The following is a 22,373-nucleotide window of genomic DNA, read 5'->3' as shown; positions in this document are numbered from 1 at the left end:
ACAACAAATTTGAATCTTACGTATAATAATGAAGATCTGAAAGCAACCCTAGAACTAAATTTTCAAGAATAATGTATTCCAAAATCCATAGTATTTATCCTTTTTATATAGGAGAGCTGATACTCCAGCATTGCCCGCGTATTTATTTATAGGAGAAAAATTTCTGGACCAAACGTAATTTCTAATGTTAGATTTTCTCCCTTACCAGAGGGAGCCCCTTTGTGGAGTACTGTGAAGCCATTACCATGGAACTCCACTGCGCTGTACAGTAGAAGATATTTATGGCAGTACAGTAGAAGCCATTTTAAGTCACAACAGGCTGTATCTTAACAGAACACACACCCTGAGGGGTGTTAGAATTGTCTTACCCCCACAGTATTTTTTTTCCAGAGAGTAAATCATCTGTGTACCACGTTTGATTGAAATTGCTTGAGGCATTCCAGAGTTATGCTGGAACATACACACACACACACACACACACACACACACACAGTTTACAATCTTCTACAAACATCTGTGGTAGATGAGTGAATGAATATTTCATAGAATTTGCTCACTTCTTTTCAGTTAATGTGCCGCAAGGAAAAGACATAGAACTATTGTAAATTAAGGTAGCTAAATAATTAACCCCATTAAGGAGTCTCAGAGGGCAAGTTAATAAATTACTTACTGGGACCTCTACACAATGAATGATATCCCACCCTACCGTGTCTATATAGGTAACAGCATCAATTTTATATTATCATTGCACTCCAGGGCATATCTACTAGTGATTTTGAAATGCGGTGACATTGCTCTGATACTGAAAATAATAAATATTTTTGCACAAGGGAAATTAAAAGAAATGAGCTTCTGAAATGCATTTCCTGAAGAAGAATTTATACTACTCATCTGTTCCAAAGTGCAGGAATATAAAAGAACAATAAAGCTATTATTATTTAATTATTTCTATTCAAAGGTAAATTATATTGTAGCCAAACATTGAAAAGAATATGATTCAAAATGTTATTCAATTGATCATCTATCCTTAAAAGTTTTCATTTGATGCTACCATTGGAGCATCTCAAAGCTGCCTACAAAATAAATAATGTTTTTCAATAAAACAATTACATAAACTTCCCAAAAATAAAATATCCATCTGTAAGACCACAGAAAGATGAAATCAAAAATTCATTAAAAAAAATGCTCTAGCATCCTGAGACTTTGTTATTCTACAAAAAACTGGTTGAACAAACATGTCTGAGAGAGTGAAAAAGTGTGAGTACTAGCCATTTTTCTCTTGGAGGAAAATTCCCTTGGAATAAAGTTCTATGATCCAGTGGTATATTGTCTTGGCCTTCATCCTCTGGGGATCTCCCAGATGAAATTAATGTACATGTTACATTGGATGACATAAATGAAGGTGGTCTTTTAAATACTGGGACTTAAATAGGCTTCATCAACTAACATGTAAGGCTGAAAGTGCACTGCTTCCAGAACTAGCCTTATCCACTTTCTTTACAGCTACACTCAATGCCATTTCCAGTTCCCAAACTGTCTTCAAGAATAGGCCACTGCAATAATCCAACTGTGAAGTTATTTGGATGTGGTATGGTGAGATAAGATTGTTCTGTTCTGATAGAGTTGCCATTTTAAAGGGTCCAACTGTAAATCTAGTGATGGATTGTACTCCAAGAAAGTCTTCATGTTAGGTATCTACTCATCCAATCTCTCATTATCCAAAGCAACTATCAAAATTCTCTCTATTGAGACTGAAAACAGAGACAGGACACTGAAAATCCCTAAATGATGGGACAGATTGGAAGAGAATTATAGAACCCTCAGTACCCCCATGAGGCCAGTACCATGACACTGAATGCAATCATCCACATCAATGGAAGGACTGCAACACTCTTTTCCAATATCCTACCCAAGCTTCAGCAATATCCTACAACGATTACTGTTGAAATGCGCAATAGTGAACAATGTAGGAGGATCAGCATAGTAGCACTCCCCTGCCTCTCTCCCAGTACAGTCCATCAGTCAAGGCTGCCAAAGCCATTTCAGTACAAGGCTGCAGACAGAGTCAAATTATTTCAAGGATAAATGTAGCTGCATAGTTACATCCAAGTATGTTGGCTAATATTTTTAACTAGATTAAAAGCATGGCTTCCTTATATATTGCCCATTTGGTGGGTCCAGCAATCAAGGAAACAGATCCAGTTACAGATGGGATGTGCAATAGATTCTGCAATCCTTGTGGTCTCTAATTCACTTTACTCTCAAAGTATTTCACAAACCAATTACTGTAAGGTACCAAATTGGTTTTAAGACTAGTCTTTCAGGAGTCCACTGACTGAGAAAATCTCTGCTGGTTGATTTAATGAGGAAGTAATGATGATGGAAAAGAAAATTATTTTGCCTCCATTGCTGGAGATACACAGTAGATACAGTTATAGGCTCTGACCTGTGCTCTGCTGTATTCATTGCAAGATTTATACAGACTATGTTCCAGCAATATAATAGTTTGCTTCATTCCCGAGTTGTTCATAAAACATGAAGCTTGCCTTCTAGCAACCGGAAAGTTACTCAGGAGCGATAGTATCAAAGCCATTCTCATCTCATTATTCCACAGAACCAGAGCCTCAGCAGATCACCACCTAAATCATTCAAAAGTCATTGATTCTGCAAGTCTTCAAAGGAGGGTGATTTGAATTTGTCCTCCTCCCTTAAAAAAAAGGATCATCCAGAGCCAGTTCAAATCACAGCCGCAGGTGACTCTCAAGATAACGGGATGATTCTCAGCCTGTCAATCATTGGTATAGTTTCCTTCTGTCAGAGATTAATTCTTAGCTGTATGCATTTTGTCTGCATTGTTCTAAGACAGGGCTGTGAAATTCCCAGCCTGCGGACCAGATGTGTCATACATTGACCATGCCCATGCCTGGTTTAGTGAAGGGGAAAAAAGTTCTGATATGTCACATGACACTGCCATGATGTCATGAGTTTGACACCCCTCTTCTAACATTTTCCCCATGGTTATCAGAGCAATCATGAAGTCTCAAACTATGTGTTCTGACCTAGGCTTCCTGATAAAGTAAAACACACACAATTAAGTCCAAAAACCCTCTTTTTATTTCAAAGGCTACGAATTATATTCATTCACAGCCTGTAATGAGTTCCAAATAGTAGTAAAGAATTCTACAGCAGGCTGCCAAACTCCTTCGGGTAAGGTTGACCTTTATCTTCTTTGAAAATGCTACCAAATACTTAATTGGCAATTAGCTTGGCAAGGCCACATGGAGCAAAGAGTCAAAACATACTTTCAAGAAGGTAAACTGACCATCATGAATGAAGTTGCTTCCTGCAAAGGCTCATGTGCTCCTCCTTTATGTCCTTTGGGAGGGGCTAATCACCTCCAAACCTTACTCCCGAGTCGTCCCCTTTTGCTTTAACTGTTCTTACCTTCTGGCAGCTCTGCACATGCACCCATTGGGAACAAGGGGAGCCTGTTCCTCTGCTGCACTGCTATCTGACTCTGGAGGCTCCAGAGGCAGCACATAACTCCCATATGGCCCTGGCCCCCTCTCTGACTCCAATGCAGAGCCCTCGTTCGAGCCTTCCCCAGACTCCAAAACCATGTTCCTCCCTGACCTCCTCGCTGTCCAACTCTACTGCAACTCCTCAGGCTGCCGGTGGACCACAACACTATGTTTGAGTGAAGAATTCTGACCCAGATTTGGATTACTCAAAGATGATATACTTTTAGGCAGAAATACATTAGTATTGCACTAATAAGACCCCACATATGTCTCTGCAATCCAATACCAGGAACAAAATCCTTTGGGTAACACCTCAACAGATGAGTATCTTGGTGAGACAAACAGTATGTTGATAGAATGCCATGCAAACTCTCAACTCTACCCTTCTATAGTTTTGCTGGGATTACACTCAACATCTGTCCAAGATGAGATGAATAAATGTCCCAGCTACAGGTCTCAGTGACATAAAGGAAGATAGCCTTTTCTTTCTATATAATTTTTTTTAAAGGAAATTCTTCAAATAAAGAACAGCTTAGGGTGACTTTATAGGCACATTCATGCAGGTTTGGGGGGAACAATATAGTTGTAATTTCCCATTGCCTTCTTTATTTTTTCCCCCAAATTCCCTTGAGTCTACAGCCTTGGCGTTGCATAGTGTTTTCTTATTCCAGTATCAGGCTAGTCTAGATTTTGCTGGTTCCATTAGACGCCGCCACCTATGTGAGTTTATCTTACACAAACAACATTTTATTCTGGATTGTCATGGGCATTTGAGTATTTGAACATTGTAGCATAAGAAGACTATAATGTATGAGAACTGAGAGCTACTACTTTTCTAATGACTTTTCTACACACCTTTGGCCTCCCATGAGCATTCATTCAGACAGGCACCTGGACTCTTCCCCGTGCAGAAAGGCCATCAAGCAGAGGACCATTTATGAACAGCAGATGTGTAAATAAGTGTAGCAACACATTTTGCTCTGCCTGAATCCTGTTCACAGCATAAGCTTGCCTTAACATGCTCCCTTCCCCTATGGTGCCTCCTCTAAATAAACTTCTTTCAGAGTGTTGGCAATGTTTCCACTTTTATTGTTTCTGGAGGACACTTGGGGGTCCTGATCAAAGTCATCTACAAGTCCCCCTTGAAATGACTTACCTTCAGACATTGTTAGTTCTCAGAATTTTCTCTGGTTAAATGACACATTGATAAGAAAGCCAACTCCAGAAAGTTCACTGTCCTCTATCTGGGCTCCATTTTTTATCTCAAAAAAAGATGCTTGGAGGTGGCATCTATTCAGCAGGTTGCCTTTGCTTTTTGTGCTATTCCACAAAAAGAAATGATTGATAAATAAATTAAATCTACAGATATGTTCAATCTAGGATATGATATCTATTGATGGATTTCTATTAACCTCCAGTGTCATTAATGATAGTTTCTTAGATTTTCATAGATATAAATCTATTGGTCTTGTTGTATTTGGGTCTTTTCCCGTGTAAAAATAAAAATTCCCGTGTAAGACCCGAATACAACAAGACCAGCATACCTACACCCGTGAAAATCTACGATGTATGTTTGTATGAATATATCTTGCATATAACTCTATTTGAAAGGTAAGCAGCATTTTAGAAAAAATAAAATAACCCTAAAAGAAATTTTTCAAGAAAAGGAAATGTAGCTAAATCTAGTTTATATCAACACCATATCTTTTATAAACTTCTATTATTTGTGAACCATACTTGCTTTCTACCATGTCTACTCTTTAAACTTTTCACCTCATTGTTTTTTTAAGGATCGTATCAAATAAATATTGTCTTTGTTTCCCTCAGTTGAAATGGTATTTGCTTTGTTATCTCTGTTGCATATCTATAGTTCAAGACTGAGTGTTGAATTCCAATTCATAAAAATGCATTCTATTTCAAGATCTTTGTCTTCAAAATACAGAATGGCTTTTCATTCTAAAATGATAACATCTCGCACCACAAAAATAAAAGATCTAATTTCCTACAGCATATAATTTAATAAAGGAAATCAATAGAGATTTGGAAGGAAATGAGGATAAACAAAGTAGAAATAAAAGAGGTTATGTTGCACCAAACTGACATAGTTTGCTCATTAAAAATTATTCTAACATGCATACCCATGATGCTATTTTATTTCAAGATAAGCCATTGTTTTACAAAATGCAGAAAGAGAATAAGAAATATTACAGTGTTTCCCCGAAAATACAACATGTCCACATAATAGAGTCATGCCACATTTTTCTGGTGGGCAAAAATATAACACACACACACCCGCATATAAGCCCCCTGGACAACCCCCCACTTCTGGCCAGGCAGAGCGCCGCTCACCAACCTAGCAGTATCCTGAAGATGCCAAGCCGCAGGAGCCTGGGGGGAGGCAAAGGTGATTGCGTTGCTTGGCACATTTGGGATACTGCTAGGTTGGTGAGCAGCGCTGTGCCCAGCTGAAGAGGGGGGTTGCCAGGCAGCTGCTATCTTGCGAGTGGGCTCCCAAAGAGCCGGGCACAGCCTCATGGGCGAATGGCTGTGTTGTGCTGTCACAGAAGCACAACACAACAGCCATGAAGCAACCACGCTCATGAGCAGTCACCCAGCAAACCCCCTTTGCAGCCGGGCACAGCACCATTCACTGACCTAGGGGTATCGCCAAGCTGCGTGAGCGCCTGTTCGCTGCTGCCCGGCTCTCGCGACTTGGCACCTTCCAAATACCAGTGAATGGCACTCTGCATGGCTGGAGAAGGGGGTTGCATAAGCAGCTGTTCCGCTCTTGCTCACCAGCCTCCCAGCCTCATGATGCATGGCCAAGCTGTCATTATGGAACCAGGGCACCTCCGCTGCCACCAACATCCAAGCCTGGCTTTTTCTGCGGCTTCCAACTGAGTCTTTCGGCAGTGGCCACTCTGGACTCATGCTCTATGGTTGTACACTCTGCAGGCAGCTGGCCCACAACCATAGAGTGTATGCCCAGAACAGCCACTGTCGAAAGACTCGGGTTGGAAGCCATGGAAAAAGCCAGGGTTGGATGGCGGCGGCAGTGGAGGTGCCCTAGCTCCGTAATGAGAGCTGGACCATGCATCCTGAGGCTGAGAGGTGGGTGAGCGAGAGCAGAACAGCTGCTTGTGCAACCCCCTCTCTAGCCATGCAGAGCGTCTGGCAGGAGTCTTAGCCACTAAGCGACAGGCTCGCCTCCTTATCAGTTGAGCCAGGGAAATAGGTATGTATCAAATCCCAGTAAGGGTATGGCTAGCTGATGAGAGCTAATTAGCTCGAAATAGATCTATACTAGTCTCCCTTTTTATTTGTTTGTTTATTTATTTATTTATTTATTTATTTATTTATTTATTTATTTATTTATTTATTTATTTATTTATTTATTTATTTATTTATTTATTTATTTATTTATTTATTTATTTATTTATTTATTTATTTATTTATTTATTTATTTATTTATTTATTTATTTATTTATTATTTATTTATTTATTTATTTATTTATACAAATACAACACAAATATAAAAAGGCAACATTAAAAATAAAAATATGGTTTTCTGCCTGCATGGTCTTCTGTGATGAGCCGAAGGACAAAAAGAGGGAGTAGTGACCTTCCTCCCATATTTAGGCATACCAGGGGTTGTAACACAAATACATACCTATTTCCCTGGCTCAACTGATAAGGAGGCGAGCCTGTGGCTTAGTGGCTAAGACTCCTGCCTAAAATATAATACAGCCCAGGTTCAAATCCCAGTAAGGGTATGGCTAGCTGATGAGAGCTAATTAGCTTGAAATAGATCTATACTAGTTCCCTTTATTTATTTATCAGTACAAATACAACACACACACACACACACACACACACACACACACACAAATATATATTATTTATTCACCTCATAGTCTTAACTGAATAAATGAGAAGGTACATCAAATGCCTAAAAGAAATAATGAAACTATATTTATAAATACCGTGCAAGACCTGTAAAATGAACAAATTACTGACATAGCAGCCTTGATTCCTTTGTGAGATGATTTTGTGTAATGATGGTTTTATTTTTGGCAGAAGAACTCTGTCCAAGAAAATGCATCTTCATATCTCTGAAGTATATTTAGACCATTGCAAAAAGTCAAGAAGACAAGATAATTTCCCATTACTGGAACCTTTGACAAGATTAGATAAACATCTGTTAGGGATATGGTGAAGACTTAATGAATTGTGGCTCATTGCTTGAGGGAATTAGAAAAGAAGGTTGAACCACACAGACTTCTCTGGGGGTAACTCCTATTGGGTTCAAAAGGGCTTCATTCTAAGTAAATTTTCATGACACTATAGTGCTGGGCTCACTTCCATCTACAGCAATTTATATCTCTAAGTGGTTGTGAAATATATAACTTGTTCTGCAGCTTAGAACATTCCAGTTGCAGATCTCATTCACTGTAGGTTAAAAAAATCTCATTTGGAATTAATTACATCCATTTTACCTCTAAAAATGAGGTGGAGAGGTGGAATCTGTTCTTACCTCAAGGTGATACTCCTTCTGGGTTATAAGTGATTCAGAGAGACATCTGTTGGCAGTGGCTATTGGCCAACTCTGAATTTAATTGGAAAAGCATTTGGGCTCACCATATCTATGACAATCCCAATTAGTGCATATTACATGACCACTTTAATGTTGCTGCTCCTAAAAAGCAGAATTTCAGCCAGATCCTTATTAGCTAAGAGAGAGTGAGAGGAAAAAGAAGAATAACAAACAAACCCATGGCCTTACACTTGTTTTTCACCTCTGAAGAGTTTTACTGTAAGCATCAAAGCATAACCACATTTAGAAGTTGGGGGACATGATTAGTTAATAGAATTTATATATCTTACTTTGATTGCAAGGATGCTAAACCCCAAGGAGTAGCAGGTACCTATTCAATATTTTGTATTCTTGCAAGGAGGCATCTGCAGGTGTTTTTCAGGGAGGAAAAAAACATGCAGTATACCATGTGTTTGCCCTTTAGGCTCACATCTGTCTCATTTGCCAGCATGTTCCAAACAATCTCATTATAATTTACCCAGTTGTCTCATCCTCTAATAATGCCTTGAGAGATTCCTGCAAATCCTAAATATACAATATAGGATGCAGAGGAATTTATCTTGAGGTTTGCTGGAGGGAAAATATAATAAGAGTCAGTGAGGTTGATTTATTTCTCAGAACCACCGTTTTTCTTTTTTTCCACATTCATAAGCTCAGTGACATGCTGAAAATAAAAAGTTACAGGGCATACCTGATCAAAATACATTTAGATTTTACCTGGTACCAAGAGGGAAAAGATAGGTATACAATGGATATTCATCATCTTTCCCACTGAAATTATTAATAAATATATTTTAATTTATTTTTCCATAGTGTTTTACATCTTCCTTAGAGATTTCAATAGATTCTGCCCCACAAGTATTGAATGTAAAAGTTATAACTATGTGAAAGACTTGGAAAGGAAGCATGGGAAAAAGAATTTTAGGGAGATGACACCCCAAAGCTCAGATGTGACAGCTGTTGGAAGTGTTTCAAAGGAAATCCCTCTTCATTAATTCACTGTATAACTCTGGCTGGAAATTCAGTTCTGTACTTTTGAAGATTATGCTTTCACCCCATACTAGCCTTAAAGATACCTTCTGAGATTTATGTTCTCCTTGCTTTACCAGTACTTTGGGCTTCACAAAATAAAGTCTATCATTATTTTCAAGGAAAGGTAAAGGACATAATTTTATTTGCTACAGTTTAGGTGCCTTCCACCCAACAAGGACCTAAGCGGCTTCCCAAAATAGATTAAAATAACAGTAATAAACAATAACAAAACAACAGCACCCTGAGACTTCAAATAGCAACAACATCTAAGTCCTCCTGGTCAAAAATCAGTTTGCAAGGCTTTTTAGAAAAGCCCCGTTTTAACAACTTTCTGAAAAATCAGTACGGTAAAAGGAGAAATATTCTTCCAGGGAAGGGGGAATCACAACTGAGATGGATGCTATCTATTATGCATTGAATATATATAGTTATACTGTAGTTGCTAAAGTGAAATTAACTTTTAGATGACCCTAACTGTTAACTCCAACTCTTTTGGAGGGAAACCTAGAACATTCATATTTGGGCAGGCTTTTTCAAGTATTGTGATTGGTTAAGACCCAGTGTGCCCAGAGCAGGGGTGAAATTCAGCAGGTTTTGACAGGTTCTGGAGAACCGGTAGTGGAAATTTTGAGTAGTTCAGAGAACCAGCAAATACCACACCTGGCTGGCCACAGAGTGGGGTGGGAATGGAGGTTTTGCAGTATCTTTCCCCTGCCACACCCACCAGGCCATGCCCACAGAACTGGAGATTAAAAAAAATGATTTTCACCACTGGCCCAGAGTATAAATTATTTGCCTGCTGTTCCTCAGTTTAGTTTTGAGTCAATAAAAGCTGTTGTAACTATGCTGGTCTGGTTTTTGCCTGCTGAAATACACTACACAATATTAACAGAGTGGACAAGTTAGAATGAATGGATTCTTTCATGTCCATTATTCTCCACTCTAAAATCTACAAATCTCCTCCTGACAAATCATTGCTGTTTATCCATTCCTAAAAGTGGGTGGGGGACCAAGAAAACTAGGTAGGAAAATAATTCATGATACCAAATCAGTGGTCAACGATGAAAGAAATTTTGTGTTGGTAATGAAGATGGGAGAGACACCGGCCAATGTTGCTACATCCTGATGTTATAAACATTGACTTCCAAAAGTTATATATATATATATATATCATATAGTATCAGATGCAAGATGCTTCTGGGAGAAATCATCTTGCGGAAAATAAGGACGCTGTCCAAAAACAGCAGAGATAGATGAGAAAGTGTGATGTAGTTTGTCCACCGCAGCCATTGCTTAGATATAATTCATTTTCATTCTTCAGTCTGAGTTAAAAAAAAAAAAACCTTCAGAAGACTTACCTTACTTCTAACTTCAAAGACTATGAGTTTTAAGGTTTTTTTTTAACTTTATAAAATCAAAAGACTATCCAATTAATCTTAATTAAAATTAAAAGAAAAGCCACTTTAACATTTCTGCTCCATGGGAGTCTAATGAGGCCTGTTGATTCCTGTAGTTTTAGCACAGTTGGAAGGATTTGGAGATAATTTACTTCATCAATATTCATTGAATGCAGATCATCAAAATTATTCTATAATAGTAGAGCTGAAATATGTCAAAAGGAAAGTTTTATGTTTGATAGACAAACTAAGTAGATATTGTGACAGATGGCAGGGGGCTATAAACAGGTTAAGTATGCTACTTTTTCTGGAATATCTTCCAAGTACCATCTATGATAATTATCAGATGGGAACTATGACTGAATCAACTAAACTAGTAGTCCACTTCCAAATTTAGTTTGGTTACCAAAAGATCATCTGGCAATTTTCTTTACCTTACTTAGGTATTAATGTTATATCCACTAAACTGGATACAGTGTCCTACTGAACACAAAGACTGGGTAGGAGATTACTAGACTGAGCCCAAGGGAGGGTCAAACACATCCAGTCATAAGTTACAAGTCTCTGTCTGGCCACAAGAGATCTAAGTCCAGCCCACCTTGAATGCCTCTCTTATCTCCCATTTATTTCCCTTGACCTCTAGTTTGGTCAGATTCTTGTAGTGAGCTTAAGCTCTCTACAAGAATCCTTATACTCATTTAAACTGCCTGAATCTCCTGGTTTCCCTGGTGCTTGACAGGCTGATCCATATATCTTGTTAAGCTGTACCATAAAACCCTATTTTATAAAGCAAAGTTATTGGGTTTGTTTATTTATAAATATATTTATATATTTATAGTTCATATTTCTTAACTGCCCATCTCCTCAGAGAGGTGCTCAGGGCAGTCAGTATGTAATATAATCAATAACATTAACATTGAAATTGGAACAATTTAAGATTAAAATGTTTAAAATTATGAAATAACATTATAAAATTTCAAGAGGTGAAAAATTCCAAGATGGGAGAAGGGTTGTTATTAGGTCCCTTCCACATCCAGTCCAAATCAGACTACCCATACACGGTCAATGTAAATATTCAAGTATATCTCATGACCCTACAATTCTAAATCCAATTTAGAGAGAGCCAGTTTGGTCTAGTTATAAAGACACCAAGCTAGAAGTCAGGAGTCTGTGAGTTGTAATCCCTCCTTAGATATGAAAGCCAGCTGGGTGACTTTGGGCCAGTCACTCTCTCTCAGCCCAACTCCCGTCATAGGACTGATGTTATGGATAAAACAGGAGGAGTAAGTATTGTGTGTGTTAGCCTCTTTGAGTTATTTATGAAGTAATAAAAATAGGCTATAAATCATTCAATTATTCTATATGTACAGCTCTTATGTGTGTCTGTAAGACTGGCAGCAACTACTTCCTTTTTTCAGTTACAGCTGATTTTTCATCTGAAGACAAATTAGCAGTGTTTAAAATTAAATTTATGAACAACGAATTGTAAGGAATTTAGGATTTCAAACTTGGATATTTAACTATGACACATTTGTCCCTTTTGGATTTAGTGATAATCATAATTAATGGAAAGTAAAAATTGTCTTAGGAGTATATTGAAAGGCAAACGGTAAGATAAAGTGGGATTTGTTTATATAAACAGAACATATTTCCAAATGTCTTCATTACTGGCAAGGATTTTAGTGACCGAGTGGGAGTGGCTTTCTGGCCATGTGACCGGGTGGGAGTGGCTTGGCAGTCATGTGACTGGGTGGGCATGGCCAACTTGTAAAATGTGGTGAAACTCACTTAACAACCCTCTTGCTTCGCAACCAAAATGTTAGCTCAGAAACTCTGGCATTTGAAGCACACAAGTCTTAAAGATGTCAAGTTACAAGACCCTTGCACCCCTAAACCTTTAGAAAAAAAACCCCAGGGGTGTTCAAACTTGACAGCTTTAAGACTTGTGCACTTTAACTCCCAGAATTCCTCCTCTCGCTCTTCATCTTGATGATGTGTGGACGGGCGGGGGGAGGGAGCTGGAACCGGTTCTAAATGGCACTGTAGATTTGTGGAACCTCTTCTATAGAAGAGGTTAGAACTGGCAGGAACCCACCCCTGGTGCTAAGCAGAAAAGGATCATCTCCTGGACCCTAATATTATGATATTGATATTATGATATTACTTGGCTGACAAGATCTAGAGCATCAACCAGATAGGATTGGGCAAGAAGAAACAACTGCGAGATGGAGTTCCTCAGGTAACCTGGTTCCAAGCCATAAAGGTTTTAAAGGTGAAAACCAGCACCTTAAATTGTACCTGAATATTCCCTGGCAGCCTATGCAGTCCATGAAGCAGAGGTGTTACATGTGCTGAATAATGGACATTTTAAAACCTGTTCAACTCCATTCCACAACAGCTGAAGCCTCCTGCTCTAGGAATGATCACAATTGGTGTATAAACTGAAGTATGCAAAAGTCCTCTTAACTATGGCTGCTCTTCCAGCAAATGCTATGGGTCCAAGCGGATCCTCAGATTCTAGACTGTAGAAGTGCTAATGTATCCAGGACCAAAGTTGGAAAAAAACTTATTATTGGAAGGCCCAAGTACCCAAAGCTATACTATCTTGCTTGGGTTAAGCTGAAGCCTCTTCGGCTTCCAGTCACTGAGATAGGACTTCCACAACATCTTTCAAGCAGGCAGGGTGGAGATATAAAGTATTATAGTGATAATACCTCACCCCAAACTGTCAGATCCCTTCACTCAAATGCCTCATATAGAGTTAAATAAGAAAGAAAATGAACTCGGCCCTGCAACACCCTACAAAGTAGGGCTTGTTGATTGGATCTCTTTCATCCTATCAACACTGATTTGAACCAATCATGAAGGAAAACCAGCAGAACACAATGCCACTCATCCCCAACTTTCAAAGCCAGTTCAGAAAGGTACCTTGGTTGATGGTATTGAAGGTCCCGGAGAGATCAAAAAGAACAAGGATGGACGCATTATCCTCATCTTGCTCCTGCAGAGGTCATCCAAGAGCACAATCAAATTGTCTCAATCCCACATCCTGGCCTAATTTTTTAAAAGTTCCTTAGACATTTTATGTACTTTAGAAATTCGTTTTCTGGAAGAAAAAAAAACCAATATAAAAATTGAATGGCATGCATTTTTTTTCCAAAAACGTTCTTGATTACCATGTGTTGGATGGAGCTGATGCCATTATCAATCAAGCATCTTTTTTGTTTCAGCTCATTAAATATTTTTAGTAAGTATTTTAAGATTTTATTAGGAAGCATCTGCCTGTCTGACAAACAGGTTGTGATAGATGAAGACATATGGCAATTACCACAAAAACCTCAGTCTGAGGTTTATAATAATTCTTCAGAATGTATATGTCATTGAACATATTGCAACCTACATTGTGCCTTAAAAGTTGCCTTAAAGTAAAAGACGTCACAGAACTGTAACTATAAAAGTGTAATCCAGTACATTACTGGACAGCCTCTTGTCAGAAATGGTATTTCTGCTTGAGCAGGGGGTTGAACTGTATGATCTCCAAGGTCCCTTCCAGCATTGTTATTTGTTTAATAAAAACGGAGCATAGGAATAAAATGTAACAGAAAATGCAACACTGAAGACAAATGGTGGGTCACAATCGACTCAGTGTTAAGTAGGAACAGAATCCCCTGCACTTACCGTAAATCAAAATTGTACAAACTTTTATTTACATTGTTTTCCATATACTTAATTTCATTTCTTTCCTGAAAAGAAACGTCTTCACCAACTTAGGGGTCCAGCGGTAGCCTTGCGGGTGGAATATAACATTCTTTGAGAATGCTGGAAGTTTGAAACCCATTGCCACATGTTTATTGTTGTTGCTTTTCAGCCCCAAGGTCATTGCCACCCTCTTTTGTCACTGAATTAAAAGACAAAAAGGAAAGAAGCTTGGGTTGTAAACACAGCTGTGCGGCAGGTGGCAGTTATAATTGAAGTCATGTTCATTCTAGCAAAACCCCAGTTAATCTGTAGCTTGTTGTGATTCTGCAATCTTTCTTATAAAACCTGTCTCCTAAACTTACTGCAGTAGCGTAGCTTTAACCAACAATGGGGAAGTCATTTTCCAGGGATTTTCATTGGAAAAGACAACAGAAAACTTTCATAATGAACTCAGGATCAAGGTGCGTGCACTTGCCACTGCAAGGGGATCTGAGAATATGGGCATAATGGAAAGTGGTTAGTATGCTATACTCTCATCTCTTATAAGAGTGCTAATCCTTTGTTTGGGCTTCCTGCCTAAGCAGAGCCAATCTGAGGAGGCAAACAAAGATTTCATCTTTATGTCAACAAGCACATATGATTCGCCTGGTGTTATCTTCAAATACTGTAATGTGCCCCTGCTTTGAATTTCCAACCAACCTTTTCCTCTGTGACAATGCCAATAATTGTTTGGATAGCTGCTCTGAGGATGATGCCAAGAGAAGAGCAGATAAAATAATAATTGAAGACTCATAATGGGCAAGTAGTACTTGTTAAATCCGTAGTGAGGAGACTGAGGCAGAGGTCAGTTCAACGTATTTATTCAAGAACAGGCTAACTGACAACGGACAAAACGCGAGCCGGCTGACAGCTATTTATACTTACAGCTGTCAGCCGGTAGAACCAATAGGGAACCTTGAATTCTCCCGCCGGCTGGAGCGCGCGCCTTGGCCAATCAGAGGGCTTCCTCCGAACGCCCTCTGCTGGCCAGGCTCCTCAGTACTCAACACCCCTTTCCCCCGGATTGCGCATGCGTAATCTTCCAAATATCTTGGTCGTCTGCGCACGCGCTGGGAACGCCTTGGCATAGTTGGTGTGGCGTTCGAAGAGGAAGGAGTGTCGGCCCCGCCCGTGTGACGAGGCCCTGGAGGAGTGGCCGCGACAGGCCCAACCCTAGGAGATGGATGCATCAGAACAGGTAAGGAACCAAACGCACCGGGGCCAACGTGCGCCGACTTGGAGCTAGAGTTTTCTGTGCTGTTGGGCCGGCAGGCGGCGTTGTTAGGGCCTGGCTGTTTCTGTCCGCTGGTTGCAATTCCGGGAACTTCTGCCGGTCGTCGCCGCAACAGGTCTACATGGCGCCTCCAAGATCTCCCATCGTTGAGGAGGACCCTGTAAGAGCAGGGCCCTGTTACGTCTGAGATCTTCCCAGGCACCCATTTGGGTTCCCCCGCATAATTCCGGGTGAAAACTTCCTCCCCCACTAGAAAGGATCTCGGGGAGGTGGAAGGGTGAAAGGGGGGGGGAAGAACAGAGGGGATGCAGGCGGTCTAAAGTAGACCTGAGGCGGCGACCCATGAGTAGCTCGGAGGGGGCTTTACCCGTGGAGGCACAAGGGGTGGTGTGTTGGGTGCGGAGATACGTGTGAATGCGGTCCGGCCAGGGTAGTGCTGCCATACGGGCAAAGGCATCTTTTGCAGAACGGACCGCACGTTCCGCCAGGCCATTGCTGGCCGGGTGATATGGTGATATTGGGGCATGGCGGATGCCTAGGGAGGTGAGGAAAGAAAAGAATTCGGAGGAGGCGAATTGGGGCCCGTTATCGGACACGATAACATCGGGCAGCCCATGGGTTGTAAACAGGGAATTTAGAACGCGGATAGTGGCCGCGGAGGTGGTAGAGGTCATGGGGAATAACTCAACCCATTTTGACCATGCATCTACCACAACTAGGAAGGAATGGCCATCAAGGGGACCCATGAAGTCGACGTGCAATCGACTCCATGGGCCTAAAGGTTGTTCCCACTCGCGGGGAGGTGCAGTGGGGGGGGCAGCCTGTACTCGCTGGCAGGCAGAACAACCTTGGACGTAGGAAGTGATGTCCGCATCCATAGACGGCCACCAGACATATCCGCGGCCAAGGGCCTTCATTCGGACAATGCCTGGGTGGCCGTCATGGAGGCGAGACAGCACAGAGGCACGCATGGACGAGGGAATTACGACGCGGGAGCCCCAAAGGAGGCAATCCTGCATCACTGAAAGCTCGCAACGGCGGCGGAAAAACGGCAGGAGGAGGGGGTCTGTAGAGTAAGCTGCCCATCCTCGAGTTACGGCGGCCATAACTCGGATAATGACAGGGTCGGTAGCAGACGCCGCAGCTATGTCCGAGACGGACATAGGAAGGGACAAGTCATCAATTAGGGATACTTGGACAGTAGGAGCCGGGTCAAGAATGGGCACTGGCAAGGGGCAGCGGCTCAAAGCGTCTGCGTGGGATATATGGTCGCCAGGGCGATAGGCAAGATTATAGGAATAGGCAGAGAGGAATTCAAGCCACCGTAACATGCGCGGGGAGAGGATGGGAGGAGTGGGGCGATCCCCGGCAATGATACCCAGAAGGGGCTTGTGATCCGTAATGAGGGAAAAGTGACGTCCGTATAGATAGTGGTGGAAGCGCTTTACTCCCGCAACGGCAGCCAGCGCCTCCTTATCAAGCTGGCTGTAGTTGCGCTCAGGCCTTGATAAGGTGCGGGAGTAAAACGCTATGGGACGCTCCGAGCCATCAGGGAAGGAATGACTAAGAACAGCGCCCACCCCAAAAGGAGAGGCGTCACAAACTAAAGTTAGTGGAAGGGACTCGTCATACTGGACGAGGACTGGAGGAGTAGTGAGGGATTGCTTGACAGCCGCGAGCGCCTGCGCTTCGCGGCTGCTCCAGCTCCAAGGGACTTTGGTGTCCAGGAGGCGGTGAAGGGGCTCGGCCAGGGAAGCTTTGTGGGGAATGAAAGAAGCATAAAAATTTAGGAGCCCCAGGAAAGCTTGTAGCTCTGCTTTAGACTGAGGTGGGGGGGCAGCTAGGATGGCGTTAAGTTTATGTGGATCGGGGTGGATGCCCGCGGCATCGATGCGGTAACCTAGGAAGGTTACAGCAGAGACCCCCAGTTGGCATTTTTCGGGCTTTAAGTGGAGGCCCGCAGCGCGGAAACGCTGTAGAACAGCGCGCAGTGTCTGAACGAGGCTCGCAGTGTCGGGGGCTGCAATCAAGACATCATCGAAGTACGGGGTGACCCCGGGAATAGCATGGAGCAGGCGCTCCATTAATCCTTGGAAAATTCCCGGGGCCACGCTGACTCCGAATTGCAGCCTTCGACATTTGAAAGCCCCGCGGTGGGTTACTATGGTTTGCGCAAGCGCGGTGGGCTCGTCAACGGGCAGCTGCTGATACGCCTGCGCGAGGTCTAATTTCGCGAAAATGCGCCCATTGCCTAGTGTGTGCAGAACATGCTGCACCACGGGCACAGGATAGGGATGCGCTTGCAGGGCTTTATTTAATGTAGATTTAAAGTCCGCGCAGATCCTCACGGATCCGTCGGACTTAAGGGGAACTACGATTGGAGTTTCCCATGGAGAAAAATCCACGGGTTCCAATATGCCTTGGCGGAGAAGCTTATCTAGTTCCGCGTCCACCTTGGCTTTAAGAGCCAGCGGCAGACGGCGAGCCTTCAAGCGTATGGGGGCTACAGAAGGGTCGAGGTTCAGGGAAATGGGGGAACCTGTATAGCAACCCAGGGAGGGGCTGAAAACGTCAGCGAATTCAGTTAGGAGAGAAGAGAGAGAATTAGAAGAGGGAAGAGGAGAGGGAAGTAAGGAATGCACCCCCGCTATAGAGAGCCCAAGTGCCCTAAACCAATCTAAGCCCAGTAAAGAGGATAGAGGGTTTTTCACTATGAGGAGCGGGAGCCTGGCGTGGCGGGAACCGTAGGCAACTTTAAATCTGCCACAGCCCAGCAATTCAATGGAGTTCCCCTGGTAGTCACGTAAGCGACAGTCTGGGGGCGATAGGCTAGATCGCTGGATTTTAGGTAGCAAAGAGTGAAATGTGTCCCATGACATGATGGATCTAGCCGATCCCGTGTCCACCTCCATGGATGTTGTCACTCCCTCTAAGGTAATTGGAATGTGCAGCTTACCTCGGCCCTCCGCAGAGGAAGAGGCCGAGTCCACCAGCCATTCAGGGAACGCAGCGGCCGGGTCGCCAACGGTGAGGGAGTTTTGGCGACGGCCAGGGAAATTGGCTGGATTGTGGTGAGTGTGAGGGGGTTGTTGAGCGGGTCTTCTGTCAGGAGGCGCGGATCGGCACACGGCAGCCAGGTGGCCCTTTCGGCCGCAATTGTGGCACAGAGCTTGACGGAATCGGCATTGGGATCGTTGGTGGCGGCCGCCACAACTCAGGCATTGACGTCCGTCTCTGGTGGTGAGCGACTGGAGGCGGTCGACGGCCTGATCGACCTCATTTCGGAAAGTAGATCCTGTAGAATGCGCGTATGAGGCGGTTGAAGGCGCGTATGGGGAAGGCGGTACATAGGCAGCGTGAGGGTGCTGGCTGATGTGGCTGAAATCTGGGGTGGATTGGTCAGCCATCTCATAGGCTCTGGCATCATCCACCGCGATTTTTAGAGTCAGTTCTGGTCGTGCAAGAATGCGGCGATGTAGTTTTACATCGCGGAGCCCGTAGATAAACTGCTCCAGCAGCGCCTCTTCTAGGTCGCTGAACTCGCACAGACTTGCCTCAGCCCGAAGAGCAGCGATGTACTGGGCAATGGTTTGGCCCTCTTTCTGGATGCAACGCCGAAAGTACTGTCGGCGGGCGAAACGGGACGGCGCGGGCTCGTAATGATGCTTGAGGCGAGTCATCAGGTCTTCCCATGGCAGCGAATTTGCTGGTTCTGGGGCAGCAAGAGCCCTAGCCGTGGCGAACATTTCCGCGCCACAGTAGTTTAGGAATATGCCGCGTTTTCTCTCCTGAGAGAGGTTTATGAGGTCATGGGCTATGAGGAAGCAATCGAATCTCTCTAGAAACGCTTCCCAAGCCTCAGCCTCTGGCCTGAAAGGCGAAAAAGCGGCAGAGGTAGCCATTTGTGGCACGACGAAGGGGTCCGTGTCGCCCGTCCTCGTCGCCAGTGTTAAATCCGTAGTGAGGAGACTGAGGCAGAGGTCAGTTCAACGTATTTATTCAAGAACAGGCTAACTGACAACGGACAAAACGCGAGCCGGCTGACAGCTATTTATACTTACAGCTGTCAGCCGGTAGAACCAATAGGGAACCTTGAATTCTCCCGCCGGCTGGAGCGCGCGCCTTGGCCAATCAGAGGGCTTCCTCCGAACGCCCTCTGCTGGCCAGGCTCCTCAGTACTCAACAGTACTTATAGAAGCAGCAATAGAAACATGGTCCAGAGGTGGGTTGCTCTTAGTTTAGCCCGGTTCGGCCGAACAAGTAGCGATAATCTCACCTGGGTCGCAGAACCAGCAGCGACTCAGGCAGGCCACGCCCCCAAACTGGTTCCCTGGTCTCCATTGGCGTTGCTGGCATCTTGTTTATTAGCTTTTAATGGTCTTCGCACATGCGCACACGGTGAACTGCACATGTGTCAAGCCGGCCTCGAAAGCGGCTTGACACTCCATAGTCCAATTCAAAGGCTTACCCGGTGTAGGCTTGGTCTCCCCTTTGGACTTTAGGAGATTTGTAATGGGCAGAGCAATGCTGGTGAACGAGGGGATAAATTGATGATAAAAATTTGCAAATCCCAAAAAACTTTGTAATTGTTTGCGGGTGCGAGGAGATGCCCATTCAGTTACAGCCTGGACTTTCGCTGGGTCCATCTCGATGCCTTTGTGGGAGATGTGGTAGCCCAAGTAATCAATTTTTTTTAAGTTCTAAATGGGATGGTCATGGGGCCCAATCGAGAACTTACCAGACAGTCGTCATCGGATTCGGTTTCACTTCCCCCCGATGAGGAGGACGGTTCTCCTTCTTTTGGGATGGGAGGGAATTACACAACAGGTTCCACCTCTTTCATGGCGGTGTCTCTTCTCTTCCCTGGTTGTTTGTCTGGCTTCCTCTTCCCCCCAGCAGAGGGCTTTGGGCCAATCTTGGAGTGGCAATTTGCTGCCCAGTGCCCTTCCTTTCCGCAACGGAAGCAGGTGGTAGACCGGGGCTTGCTTGTAGACCAACTTTTTCCTCCTTTCGGAGTTCCTTTGGGGGGGTTTGGGAGGAGTAGCTTTCTCTTTCTCACTGTCTTCGCGGTACTTGTCTCTGGCTAGATCGATCTCCACATCTGCTGCCAATTCGTACCAGCGTTGCAAATTATGGGGGAGAGGCCTGTTTACACAGTTTTGATATATATCGTTGTTTAAGACATCCATAAAACTGTCCATTAAAGCTTCTTCTGACCCCTCCACATATAAACGGACAATTCATGCAACTCTTGTATGTAATCAGCCACTGGGTTCTTCCCTGGGTAAGGGTTTTCATTCTGGTTCTGGCCTTCCACTCCATGAGCGGGTCATCAAAGTGTTTCCTCAGGGCGGCCATAAACCTATTATAGTCTCTCAGCAGGGGGGAATCATCGTTATGCAGGGCAACCATCCATGCCGCTGCTTTGTTCTCCAGCACCATGGTAACAGCTCTTACCTTGGCTTCTACTGTGGGGAGATCCTCTCTGAACTGTTGCATAAAATTTCAGACTTGGACCAGGAAAAATCCTACTTCCTTTGGGTCACCTCCAAATTTCACACCAAGCGGAGGAACTTTTGCCATCCAGCATCTGCAGGGGGGCCCTCCTCGTCTTGGAAGGGCTCTTGCAGCTGTTGCTGCTGCTGCCGGGGCTTCCCTATCCTGATAAGCTCCACTGTCTGCCCCCAAGGCCCCCTTTGGGCAGAACAGGGCTTCTGCAGTTCTCTCTTCTAGGTCTGGGAGATCAGCTTCTCTTTCGGGACCACTCTCACGTAAACGTTGCCTCTTCCAAGACTCTTGAAAGAGTTTCATAGCCTGGGACATCATAAGGGTCTCCTCATCAGCATCCTGCCAAGCAGCTGCTGGCCGCCGATGTCACCTCATGCTTCTGTCCCATTCCCAATGATGGGGTGGATGGATCATTCCTCCAAATTCAGATCCACCATCCGCTCCGTCTCCAAGGGACACGAGGATGCAGCCGCCCCCATGTCGCTGGTCCTGGTCGCTGCCTAGGTAAGACATTCCTTTGAAGGTTTTGGTTTTATTTACACTCCCCTCAGAAGATGTTAGCTCCAGGATGAGTGCAAAAGTGAGATCTTGCTTAATGTCAAGCCAGCCTCCCTCAGCAACCAAGAAACAAATCACTTAACTCCATTTTGCAGAATTAAGAGTACTTTTACTGGTTATGAAAAGATAGCAGCTAAACAAAGCAAGATCTGAGGCAAAGCGTGCGAAATCATACATATCAATATGTGACCAAACCCCCTCCCCCTGTTAACCCTCATCCTAGTGTCCAATCTGCAAATCCCTTAGGTGTCATGTGAGTTCCATCTTCAAGGAGCATCATCAGGTTCATATGCAGGACGGTTGGCCTTGACCAACACCAGGCACTAATCTTCAGCATGCGCAGTAGACGGTGAGACCAAAACTCCCTTTTTACAATCTCTCCTGTACTTAAACTTCCCCTCCCAAATACCAGCCCCCCTCCCCATTTCAATGGCAGCCGGAAGCAAATAGCGAAACAGAGGCTGACAACATATGCAAGCAACATGTGTAAAGCACATGCATGAGAGAACTGGTACCAGTTTGTGTAGGAGTCCACCCCTGACATGGTCATAATAAGTCATACGTCTTTAATAAGAAAAATAGAAATATAAACCACTACCTATCCTTAACAAAGTTAAATGGAATAAATAAATTAAAAACCCTACAAATTTCAAGGAACTTGAAAGTTGGAAGGGTTTGTCCTACAAACCTTAAGCTATTAAGGCAAGTCTGGGGACTCTTAAAAGAGTGTGCATTTATTTTTAGGGTCATTCTGATGATTAACCAAATACAGGAAACAATAAGGTAAGGAC

This window comes from Natrix helvetica (assembly GCF_964273705.1).
Source record: "Natrix helvetica genome assembly, chromosome: 1".
Classification (NCBI taxonomy): Eukaryota; Metazoa; Chordata; class Lepidosauria; order Squamata; family Natricidae; genus Natrix; species Natrix helvetica.
This window is presented reverse-complemented; position numbering follows the sequence as displayed.